The 13,300-nt window shown below is 36.9% G+C and overlaps 1 protein-coding gene across 1 annotated transcript in view; it reads left to right on the top strand.

Annotated features, from left to right (window-relative positions):
• Positions 1–13,300, top strand: part of TEX9 (testis expressed 9) — a 66,559-nt gene that overhangs the window by 48,804 nt on the left and 4,455 nt on the right. The gene's annotated exons all lie outside the window — the stretch shown is intronic.

The following is a 13,300-nucleotide window of genomic DNA, read 5'->3' as shown; positions in this document are numbered from 1 at the left end:
TGTTGTATCCTGGTATCTAGCCAGTGATGGGCATAGAATTAGCACTCAGTCCCTGAAATGTCTGTTGAATAAATAAAGGCTCACATATCCATGTTGTGTAAAAACCTTTTGTATACTCTATTTTGTATATCAAAATCTTGTATAAATTTTGGCTATTAGTTTTTGGTTCTATGTCAGCCTAAAAGTGATACTGCATTGGAATCTCTCCCTTAGGACAATAATGAATACTTTAACAATGACTTGGGTGATGAAATTAGGAGCCACTGTCATTATAGACACAGATGATACATTTTGGACTAAATTAATAACACTTAATAAGTGTTAGAACTAACACTATGTTAGAACATAGAACTAAACTGAACTTGATGAATCCTCTAACATGTTTAACAGAGGCAAATATGTTACAGTGACTAAAGAGTTTTAAGATATCTTCTGTGAGATAGTTTATGCTGTGTGATCAGACTATGTTCATGTTCAAGAGCCATCAATGATAGTATGATGACAGGGATTTATTAATAGAAGTTAGTAAGCAAGTTAGGAAGTCATCTTTATAACTTGCCAATAATTAGCATGCTCTTGGAGTATTATTTTCACTTTGGTGCACTCTGAAGGGATTTTGAAGAAAATGGAATAACCGTTTATATGCCAGGATTTGCTAATTCTTGGTTGTAGATGTGATGTCTGTTTTAGCACACACATTAGAGAAGCAGAAGGAAAAACTTGTTTCCATGACAGCAATAATCCCAGTCAGCCATTTTACAAATTCAAGTAATGAGGATTTGGTATGCGAACTCAGTTTAAAACCATCAACACTGTAAAAACAAATGTATCCAAGATAAATTTCTGATCCCAAGTCAGCATTATGGGTGATGAGTTTAAAGACAGTTAGGATAACATTTTGTGTAACTATTTGCTATGAAGTAGTCATTTCAAGATCAGAGTTCTTAGACGTAACTTATTTCAGATTTCTGAAAAAATATGTGTATGTCTTTAAGTTTTCATTTTTTAATTATTTTGCTTTATTTCTAACTTCTGTCTTTGAAGGACTCTTTGGGCATATGCTGTTAGGTTTTTCCTTGTCGTCTAGTCTGTATATAAGTTTTGTGAGGAGGTATATTTTATTTTCCATTTTAATTCTTTGTACTTTGCTTCTCATTCTCATTAGACATATAAATAGGTAATTAAAATTATTCATGTCTGTATGTTTAATAAATAGTAAATTTTCCATAAAATAGAACAAGATTTCCTCAGAGTCATAAGAAAGTTAAAGATTTATTTTAAAAATAATGATATATTTATTCTCCACAGAGGTTAGGAAACAAGTAATCTGGCCCTAGAATAAGAGTAACTTTCAAAATGAAAAGTCAGTCAGCTTAAATCAGATGCTGCATGAGTGGAGGGACCCTGACTGTCTCATCCATTGTTGGGTCTCAGTGCCTGAAACATAATAATTGCCCCTGAAACACACTGCAGGAAGGAATGAGGAAAAACAACTTTGTGATGGTTTAATTGGAATTCTTAAAAACAGGGCATTTGATGATTTGCTTGTAATCCATTTAAAACATGTCACCAAGTCCATGTCATTTAGGAACAAATAATTTCTAATTCTTCCTTAATTCATTCAGAAATATTTATGAGGGCCTTCTAGGTACCTGCCAGATTTTTACTAGAGGCTAGAGATATAAACATGATAAAAATAAATGTGGTGCTTATAATCACGCACTTCATAGTGAAGAAGCTGTGTGTTAGACAGTTCATCAAGCAAAACTAAGGTGCAACTGTGCTTTCAGCAGGTAACCAGGTCAAGGAATGCTTTTTTTTTTTTAATTCTTTTTTTTTTAATGTTATTTATTTTGAGAGAGACAGAGCACGAGCAGGGGCAGAGAGGGAGGGAGACACAGAACTTGAAGCAGGCTCCAGGCTCTGCACTGTCAGCACAGAGCCTGACGAGGGGTTCAAACCCACAAACCACGAGATCATGACCTGAGCTGAAGTTGGACACTTAACTGACTGAGCCAACCCTGCACCTCAAGGAATGCTTTTTTAAATTTTTTTTTCAACGTTTATTTTTATTTTTGGGACAGAGAGAGACAGAGCATGAACGGGGGAGGGGCAGAGAGAGAGGGAGACACAGAATCGGAAACAGGCTCCAGGCTCCGAGCCATCAGCCCAGAGCCTGACGTGGGGCTCGAACTCACGGACTGTGAGATCGTGACCTGGCCGAAGTTGGACGCTTAACCGACTGCGCCACCCAGGCGCCCCAAGGAATGCTTTTTTAAAAAGTAATTCTAAGCTAAGTTCTAAATAATATTAATGAGTTAGATGCTAACTTCTGGACAAAAGGAATCCTAGGTAAAAAATGGCACTGTGGCAGGAAGAAAGACAAAGTATGAAAGTCAGGGGTGGATGTCAAGGGAGTGTTGCAAAGTGAGGCCTCCAACATTAGGTAGAGGCCAAACCATCTAGACCATTTAGGCCATGTTAAGTATTACAGGTTTTACCCAAAGAGTAGTATAAAGTCACTGTATGGTTATTTGAAAAAGGTGAAAGGAGACTATGCTATGATCAGATGTGTACCTGGAAAGTGTTTCTGTGTGCTGTGTGGATAATTGATTGGAAGGATGGATGCTGGTTAAGAGGTGCAGTGTGAAAGATGAGGTAGCTTGGACTAAACTGATAGTGGTAGAATCAAGTTGCATTCTTTTATATGAGAATATCTAATTTTCCCAGCACCATTTATTGAAAACACTATCATTTTCCCATTATTAGTTGGCTGTATATGCATGGATTAATTTCTGGGCTCTTGATTCTGTTCCAGTGGTCTATGTGTCTGCTTTTATGCCAATACCATACTTTTTTAATTACTAGTCTTACAATATAGCTTGAAATCAGGAAGTGTGATGCCTCCATGAGCAGGGAATGTTCTTCCATTTCTTTATATCTTCTCCAATTTCCTTTATAAGCTTTCTATAGTTTTCAGCATACTGATCTTTTACATCTTTGGTTAGATTTATCCCTAGGTATTTTATGCTTCTTGGTGCAATTGTGAATGGGATCAGTTTCTTTATTTGTCTTTCTGTTGCTTCATTGTTAGTGTATAAGAATGCAACTGATTTCTGTACATTGATTTTGTATCCTGCAACTTTGCTGAATTCATCTATCAGTTCTAGCAGACTTTTGGTGGAGTCTATCGGATTTTCCATGTATAGTATCATGTCATCTGCAAAGAAAGCTTGACTTCATCTTTGCCAGTTTTGATGCCTTTGATTTCCTTTTGTTGTCTGATTGCTGATGCTAGAACTTCCAACACTATGTTAAACAACAGTGGTGAGAGTGGACATCCCTGTCGTGTTCCTGATCTCAGGGAAAAAGCTCTCAGTTTTTCCCCATTGAGGATGATATTAGCTGTGGGCTTTTCATAAATGGCTTTTATGATGTTTAAGTATGTTCCTTCTATCCTGACTTTCTTGAGGGTTTTTATTAAGAAAGGGTGCTGAATTTTGTCAAAGGCCTTTTCTGCATCGATTGACAGGATCATATGGTTCTTATCTTTTCTTTTATTAATGTGATGTATCACGTTGATTTGCGAATGTTGAACCAGCCCTGCATCCCAGGAATGAATCCCACTTGATCATGGTGAATAATTCTTTTTATATGCTGTTGAATTCAATTTGCTAGTATCTTATTGAGAATTTTTGCATCCATATTCATCAGGGATATTGGCCTGTGGTTCTCATATTTTACTGGGTCTCTGTCTGGTTTAGGAATGAAAGTAATACTGGCTTCATAGAATGAGTCTGGAAGTTTTCCTTCCCTTTCTATTTTTTGGAATAGCTTGAGAAAGATCGGTATTATCTCTGCTTTAAACATCTGGTAGAACTCCCCTGGGAAGCCATCTGGTCCTGGACTCTTACTTGTTGGGAAATTATTGATGACTGATTCAATTTCTTCGCTGGTTATGGGTCTGTTCAAGCTTTCTATTTCCTCCTGATTGAGTTTTGGAAGCATGTGGATGTTTAGGAATTTGTCCATTTCTTCCAGGTTGTCCAGTTTGTTGGCATATAATTTTTCATAGTATTCCCTGATAATTGCTTGTATCTCTGAGGGATTGGTTGTAATAATTCCATTTTCATTCATGATTTTATCTATTTGGGTCATCTCCCTTTTCTCTTTGAGAAGCCTGGCTAGAGGTTTATCAATTTTGTTTATTTTTTCAAAAAACCAACTCTTGGTTTCATTGGTCTGCTGTACAATTTTTTTTAGATTCTATATTGTTTATTTCTGCTCTGATCTTTATTATTTCTCTTCTTCTGCTGGGTTTAGGCTGTCTTTGCTGTTCTGCTTCTAGTTCCTTTAGGTGTGCTGTTAGATTTTGTATTTGGGATTTTTCTTGTTTCTTGAGATAGGCCTGGATTGCAATGTATTTTCCTCTTAGGACTGCCTTCGCTGCATCCCAAAGCGTTTGGATTGTTGTATTTTCATTTTCGTTTGTTTCCATATATTTTTTAATTTCTTCTCTAATTGCCTGGTTGACCCACTCATTCTTTAGTAGGGTGTTCTTTAACCTCCATGCTTTTGGAGGTTTTCCAGACTTTTTCCTGTGGTTGATTTCAAGCTTCATAGCGTTGTGTCTGAAAGTGTGCATGGTATGATTTCAATTCTTGTATACTTATGAAGGGCTGTTTTGTGACCCAGTATGTGATCTATCTTGGTTAATGTTCCATGTGCACTCGAGAAGAAAGTATATTCTGTTGCTTTGGGATGCAGAGTTCTAAATATATTTGTCAAGTCCATCTGATCCAATATATCATTCAGGGCCCTTGTTTCTTTATTGACCGTGTGTCTAGATGATCTATCCATTGCTGTAAGTGGAGTGTTAAAGTCCCCTGCAATGACCACATTCTTATCAATAAGGTTGCTTATGTTTATGAGTAATTGTTTTATATATTTGGGGGCTCCTGTGTTCGGTGCATAGACATTTATAATTGTTAGCTCTTCCTGATGGATAGACCCTGTGATTATTATATAATGCCCTTCTTCATCTCTTGTTACAGCCTTTAATTTAAAGTCTCATTTGTCTGATATAAGTATGGCTACTCCAGCTTTCTTTTGGCTTCCAGTAGCATGATAAATAGTTCTCCATCCCCTCACTCTCAATCTGAAGGTGTCCTCAGGTCTAAAATGAGTCTCTTGTAGACAGCAAATAGATGGGTCTTGTTTTTTTTTATCCATTCTGATACCCTATGTCTTTTGGTTGGCGCATTTAATCCATTTACATTCAGTGTTATTATAGAAAGATACGGGTTTAGAGTCATTGTGATGTCTGTATGTTTTATGCTTGTATCGATGTCTCTGGTACTTTGTCTCACAGGAGCCCCCTTAGGATCTCTTGTAGGGCTGGTTTAGTGGTGATGAATTCCTTCAGTTTTTGTTTGTTTGGGAAGACATTTATCTCTCCTTCTATTCTTAATGACAGACTTGCTGGATAAAGGATTCTCAGCTACATATTTTTTTCCTGTTCATCACATTGAAGATCTCCTGCCATTCCTTTCTGGTCTGCCAAGTTTCAGAAGAGAGATGAGTCACGAGTCTTATAGGTCTCCCTTTATATAATAGGGCACATTTACCCCTTGCTGCTTTCAGAATTTTCTCTTTATCCTTGTATTTTGCCAGTTTCACTATGATATGTCGTGCAGAAGATTGATTCAAGTTATGTCTGAAGGGAGTTTTCTGTGCCTCTTGGATTTCAGTGCCTTTTTCCTTCCCCAGTTCAGGGAAGTTCTCAGCTATTATTTCTTCAAGAACACCTTCAGCACCTTTCCCTCTCTCTTCCTCCTCTGGAATCCCAATTATGTGTATATTATTTTTCTTTAATGCATTACTTAGTTCTCTAATTTTCCCCTCATACTCCTGGATTTTTTTATCTCTGTCTCAGCTTCCTCTTTTTCCATAATTTTATCTTCTAGTTCACCTATTCTGTCTGCCTCTTCAATCCAAGCCGTTGTCATTTCCATTTTATTTTGTAGCTCGTTTATAGCGTTTTTTAGTTCCTCCTGACTCTTCCTTAGTCCCTTGATCTCTATAGCAATAGATTCTCTGCTGTCCTCTATACTGTTTTCAAGCCCAGCGATTAATTTTATGACTATTATTCTAAATTCACTTTCTGTTATATTGTTTAAATCCTTTTTGATCAGTTCATTAGCTGTTGTTATTTCCTGGAGATTCTTTTGAGGGGAATTCTTCCGTTTGATCATTTTGGATAGTCCCTGGAGTGGTGCGGACCTGCAGGGCACTTCCCCTGTGCTGTATTGAATAACTGGAGTTGGTGGGAGGGGCCGCAGTCAGACCTGATGTCTGCCCCCTGACCACCTCTAGGGCCACAGTCTGACTGGTGTGTGCCTTCTCTTCCCCTCTCCTAGGGGCAGGATTCACTGTGGGGTGGCGTGGCCCAGCTGGGCTACTTGCACACTGCCAGGCTTGTGGTGCTGGGGATCTGGCGTATTAGCTGGGGTGGATCTGCAAGGTGCACAGGGGCAGGAGGGGCAGGCTTAGCTCAATTCTCCTTCAGTGATCCGCTTTAGGGGGGGCCCTGTGGCAGCGGGAGGGAGTCAGACCCGCCACTGGAGGGGTGGCTCCACAGAAGCAAGCGTTGGGTGTTTGTGCGGTGCAAGCAAGTTCCCTGGCAGGAACCAGTTCCCTTTGGCATTTTGGCTGGGGGATGGGAGAGGCAGATGGCGCTGGCAAGCACCTTTGTTGCCCGCCAAACTGAGCTCTGTCATCAGGGGCTCAGCAACTCTCCCTCCCGTTGTCCTCCAGCCTTCCCGCTCTCTGAGCAGAGCTGTTAACTTATAACCTCCCAGATGTTAAGTCCCGCTTGCTGTCGGAACACACTCCCTCCAGCCTCTCCACTTTTGCAAGCCAGACTCAGGGGCTCTGCTTGGCCAGCGGGCCGCCCCTCTGCCCCGGCTCCCTCCCGCCAGTCCGAGTAGCCCGCACCGCCTCGCCGCCCTTCCTACTCTCTTCCGTGGGCCTCTCGTCTGCGCTTGGCTCCGGAGAATCCGTTCTGCTAATCCTCTGGTGGTTTTCTGGGTTATTTAGGCAAGTGTAGGTGGAATCTAAGTGGTCAGCAGGACGTGGTGAGCCCAGCATCCTCCTACACCACCATCTTCCCCGAAATCCAGAATCTTTACATTTTACCTATGTTATCAAATTTATCGGCATATAATATTTTTGTTATTCCTTTATTGTCCTTTGAATAACTAGAGAATTTATATTGATGTTCTTCCCACATTCTCATAGATTTCTTTTTCTTGATATTGGTAATTTGTATCATCTTTTCTTGATCAGCCTTACTAGAACCTTACTAAATTGGTTTTTATTTATTTTTCCTCAGTTTTCTCTTTTATTGATTTCTATTTATTATTTCCTTCTCTCTCTTTAATTGGGTTCAATTTGTTCTTTTTCTAGTTACTTAAAATGGGAACAGAATCTGTTGATTTGAACCCTTTCTTTTCTAATATAAGCATTTAACATTGTAAATTATCTTCTATGCATTCTTTTAGCTACAAATTTTGATTTATCATTTTTTCATTTTCATTATATTCACATACTGTCTAATTTTCCTTTTGATTTCTTTTTTACTTATGAGTTATTTAGAAGCTTGTTGTTTCATTTACAAATATTTGGTAATTTTTCCAGATACTTTTTTTACTGATTTCTAATTTAATTCATGGTGGACATATAATGAATTTGTTTTTGTTTTTGTTTTTTTAAGTTTTTTATTTTAATTCAGTTATAGTTAACATACAAGGTTATATTAGTTAAAGGTAAACAATATACTGATTGAACAATTTTAAACATTTTCTGTACTCACATATCTGATAAACGTATTCTTAATCCCCATCACCTATTTCACCCATTGCCCTACTCACCTCTCTGTTAACCATCAGTTCTCCATAGTTCACTCTTAGTTTGTCTCTCCCTTTCATTCTCTCTTTCTCTCTTATGCTCATTTATTTTGTTTTTTTTTAATTCCACAAATGAGTGAGATCATAAGGTATTTGTCTTTCTCTGACTTATTCACTTAGCATTATATTCTCTAGCTCCATCCATTGTGTTGCAAATGGCAAGAGTTCATTCTTTTTGTGGCTTAATAATACTCCATTGTGTATATGCATTGCTTCTTTATCCTTTCATCTGTTGATGGACACTTGAGCTGCTTACCTATTTGATTATTTTAAATAACCAGAGGGATGCATATATATCTTTTTGAATTATTCTTTTTATGTTCTTTGGGTAAATATTGAGTAGTGGAGCTACTGGATCATATGGTATTTCTATCTTGAAATTGTTGAGGAACCTCCATACTGTTTTCCAGAGAGGCTGCACCTGCTTGCATTCCCACCAACAGTGCATTGAGGGTTCCTTTTTCTCCACATCCTCACCAACACTTGTTGTTTCTTGTGTTTTTTTATTTTAGCCATTCTGGCATGTATGAGATGATACCTCTTGTGGTTTGATTTGCATTTTCCTGATGATGAGTGATGTTGAGCATCTTTTCATGTCTTTTGGCCATCTGTATGTCTTTGAAGAAATGTCTACTCATGTCTTCAGCCCATTTTTGGATTATTTGGTTTTGGGTGTTGAGTTGTAGAAGTTCTTTATATATTTTGGATATTAACCCTTTATAGGATAGGCCATTTGCAAATACTTTGTCCCATTCAGTAGGTTGCATTTTAGTTTTGTTCATTGTTTACTTCACTGTGCGGAAGCTTTTTATTTTGATGTGATCCTAATAGTTATTTTTTTAAGCTTTATTTCCCTTTCCTCAGGAGACATGTCTAGAAAAAATATTGCTATAGCTGATGTCACAGGAATTACTGCTGCTCTTCTAGGTTTTTTTTTTTTTTTTTATCGTTTCAGGTCTCATGTTTAATCCATTTTGAATTTATTTTTGTGTATGGTGTAAGAAAGTGGTCCAGTTTCGTTCTTTGACATGTAGCTGTCCAGTTTTTCCAACTCCATTTGTTAAAGACACTTTTTCCCATTGCATATTCTTTCCTCCTTAGTTGAGGATTAATTGAACATATAATTGTGGGTTTATTGGGGGCTCTATATTCTGTTCTATTAATGTGTTTTGTGCCAGTACCATACTGTTTTGATTACCTGAGCTTTGTAATATGACTTGAAGACTGGAATTGTAATACTTCCCTCTAGTTTTGTTTCTCTTTTTCAGGATTGTTTTGGCTACTTGGGGTCTTTTATGGTTCCATACAAATTTTAGGATTGTTTATTCTAGTTCTGTGAAAAGTGCTGTTGGTATTTTGATAGGGATTGAATTTAATCTGTAGATTGCTTGGTAGTATGGACATTTTAACAGTATTTGTTCTCCCATTTCATGAGCATGTTTATTATATCTTTCCATTTCTTTGTGACATGTTCAATTTTTTTCATCAGTGTTTCATAGTTTTCAGAGTACAAGTTTTTTACCTCTTTGGTTAGGTTTATTCCTAGGTATTTTATTATTTTTGGTGCATTCCTTGCATTATTTTGGGATTCCTTGCTTAATTTCTCTTTGTGCTGCTTCATTATTAGTGTATAAAAATGCAAGAGATTTCTATACGTTGGTTTTGTATCCCTCAACTTAACTCATTTATCAGTGCTAGTAATTTTCTGGCGAAATTTTTAGGGTTTCCTATATAGAGTATCATGCCATCTGCACATAGTGAAAGTTTTACTTCTTCCTTACCAATTTGGATGCCTTTTATTTCTTGTTGTTTTCTGATTGCTGTGGCTAGGACTTCTAGTTCTATGGTGAATAAAAGTGATGAGAGTGGACATCCTTGTGTTACTTAGGGGAAAAGCTCTCAGTTTTTCACCACTGAGTAGGATATATGCTGTGGGATTTCAATATAAGATCTTTATTATGTTTAATTATGTTCCCTCTAAACCTAATTCGTTGAGTTTTTTGTTTTTATCATGAAGCATGTTGTACTTTGTCAAATGCTTTTTGGAAACGATCATATGGTTTGTATCCTGTTAGTGATGTGCTCTATCATGTTGATAGATTTATGAATATTAAACCACCCTTGAATCCCAGGAATAAATCCCACTTGATCATGATGAATGATTTTTTTAAATGTATTACTGGATTCAGTTTGCTAACATTGTGATGAGGAGTTTTGCATCTGTGTTCATCAGAGATATTGGCCTGTAGTTCTTTGTGTTTGTGGGTGTGTGTGTGTGTGTGTGTGTGTGTGTGTGTGTCTGTGGTGGTTTCATCTAGTGTTGGTATCAGAGTAATACTAATCCCATAGAATGAATTTGGAAGTTTTTATTCCTATTATATTTATTGGAATAGTTTGAGGAGACTAGATATTAACTAGATATTAACTAGATAGATTTAAATGTTTGATAGAATTTGGGGCACCTGGGTGGCTCAGTCAGTTAAGCATCTGGCTCTCAATTTCAGCTTAGGTCATGATCTCATGATTTGTGGGATCGAGCCCTGCATCAGGCTTCATGCTGACCATGGAGCCTTCTTGGGATTCTATCTCAACATAAATTAATAAAGATTAAAAAATAAAATATGTTCGATAGAATTTGCCTGAGAAGCTGTCTGGTTCTGGACTTTTGTTTGGAAGTTTTTTGACTAGTTCAATTTCATTGCTGGTAATCATTCTGTTCAAATTTTCTATTTCTTTCAGTTTTGGTGGGTTATTTCTAGGAATTTATCCATTTCTTCTAGGTTGTCCAATTTGTTGGCATACAGTTTCTCATAATACTCTCTTAAAATTATTTATATGGTGTTGTCATTTTTCCTTTTATTTATGATTTTGTTTCTTTTTTTTTTTTTGATGGGTCTCCCTGGAGGTTTATCAATCTTGTTTATCTTTTCAAAGAACCAGCTCCTGGTGTCATAGATCTGTTCTATAATTTTTATAGTCTCTATATCATTTATTTCTGCTGTAACATTTGTTATTTTCTTCTTTTGGTTTTGGGTTTTGTTTGGTCTTTTTTTTCTTCTAGTTCCTTTAGGTGTAAGGTTAGGTTGTTTACTTAAGACTTTTTATGTTTGTTGAGATAGGCCTGTATTTATGTAAACTTCCCTTTTAGAAACACTTCTGCTATATCCCAAAGAATTTGTACTGTTGTGTTTTCATTTTCATTTGTTTACATGTAATTTTTTATTTCTTCTTTGATACCTTGGTTGACCCATTCATTTTTTAGTAGCCTATTATTTAACCTCTAGATATTTGTGTTCTTTCCAGATTTTCTCTTGTGATTGATTTCTAGTTTCATAGCACTGTGGTCAGAAAAGATGTATGGTGTGACTTTGATCTTTTAAATTCTGTTGAGACTTGTTTTGTGCCCTAATATGTGGTCTGTTCTGGAGAATGTTCCATGTGTGCTTGAAAAGAAAGTGTATTCTGCTATTTTAGGATGTTTTGAATGTATCTGTTAAGTCCACTTAGTCTCCTGTGTCATTCAAAGCCACTATTTCTTTGTTGATTTTTTGTTTAGATGACCTGTCCATTGATGTAAGTGGGATGTTAAAGTCCCCTACTATTATTGTGTTAGTATTGATTAGTTCCCTTATGTTTGTCTTTAACTGTTTTATGGATCTGGGTTCTTCCATGCTAGGTGTACAAATATTTTCAATTATTGTATCTTCTTCTTGGATTGTCCCCTTTATTATATATAGTGTTCTTTGCTTTATGTTACAGTGTTTTAAGTCTCTTTTGTCTAAGTACTGCTATCCCAGCTTTCTTTTTTTTTTTTAATTTTTTTTTCAACGTTTATTTTTATTTTTGGGACAGAGAGAGACAGAGCATGAACGGGGGAGGGGCAGAGAGAGAGGGAGACACAGAATCGGAAACAGGCTCCAGGCTCTGAGCCATCAGCCCAGAGCCCGACGCGGGGCTCGAACTCACGGACCGCGAGATCGTGACCTGGCTGAAGTTGGACGCTTAACCGACTGCGCCACCCAGGCGCCCCATCCCAGCTTTCTTTTGACATCCATTTACAAAATAAGTATTTCTCTATCCCCTTACTTTCAATCTGCAGGTATTTTTAGGTCTAAAATGAGTCTCTTATAGGCAGCATATAGATGGATTTTGTTTTTATCCACTTTGTCATCCTGTGTTTCCATTGGAGTATTTAGTCCATTTACATTCAAAGTAATTATTGATAGGTATGTATTAATTGTCATTTTGTTACTTGTTTTGTAGGATTTTTTTTGTATTTTTTCTCTGACTTTTGTCTTGCTCTCTTTCATGGTTTGCTGATTTTCTTTAGTGATATACTTGGATTCCTTTCTCTTTATTCTTTGCATATTTTTTTTACTGTTTTTTGATTTATGGTTATCATTAGGTGTATATATAACATCTTCTACCTTTATCATAGTCTTATGAAGCTGATGGTTGCTTAAGAAAGAGAGGGAGAGAGAGAGAATCCCAAGCAGGCTCTGCAATGTCAGCACAGAGCCTGACCTAGGGCTCGAACCCTTGAACCATGAGATCATGACCTGAGCCGAAATCGAGTTGGCTGCTTAACTGACTGCTATGAACATGAGTGTACAATTACTCTTTTTAAGACCCTGGTTTCAGTTTTCTTGGGTATATATCCAGATGTGGAATTGCTGGATCATATGGCAAATACTTGTTAATTTTTCAGGAAACAACCATACTGCTTTTCCACAGGAGCTGTCTCATTTTACATCCTCACCAATGGTGCATGAGGGTTCTAGTTTCTCTGTATTTTCACCAGCAGTTATTTTTTTGTGGTTTTGGTTTTATTTTTTTTATAGTAGTCATCCTAATATTTATTAGGGGGTTATTTCTCATTGTGGCTTTGATTTACATTTCCCTAATGATTAGTAATACTGACCACCTTTTTTGTGCTTGCTAGTGATACGTATATCTTTTTTTGGAGAAATGTCAAATCCTTTTTTGACATCATTCAAGAGGATTGTGTGTTTCTTCCATTGTGTTAATGTGAATTGTTACATTGATTGATTTTCATTATGTTGAACCATCCTTGCTTCCAGGAATATATCCCCCTTGGTCATTCTGTACAGTCTTTTCATGTACTGTGGAATTGTGTGCTATTATTTTGTTGAGGATTTTCACGTAAGTATTTGTGAGGGATATAGGTCTGTAGTTTTTTTGTTGTTTTTTTGTCTGGCTTTGGTATTAGGCTGATGCTGTCTTCATAGAATGAGTTTGGAAGTGTTTTGTTCTCTTCAGTTTGGGTAAAGAATTTAAAGATGGTTCATGTTCTTTTTTTTTTTAATATTTGG

Source organism: Prionailurus bengalensis, chromosome B3, assembly GCF_016509475.1.
Source record: "Prionailurus bengalensis isolate Pbe53 chromosome B3, Fcat_Pben_1.1_paternal_pri, whole genome shotgun sequence".
Classification (NCBI taxonomy): domain Eukaryota; kingdom Metazoa; phylum Chordata; class Mammalia; order Carnivora; family Felidae; genus Prionailurus; species Prionailurus bengalensis.
This window is presented reverse-complemented; position numbering and strand designations above follow the sequence as displayed.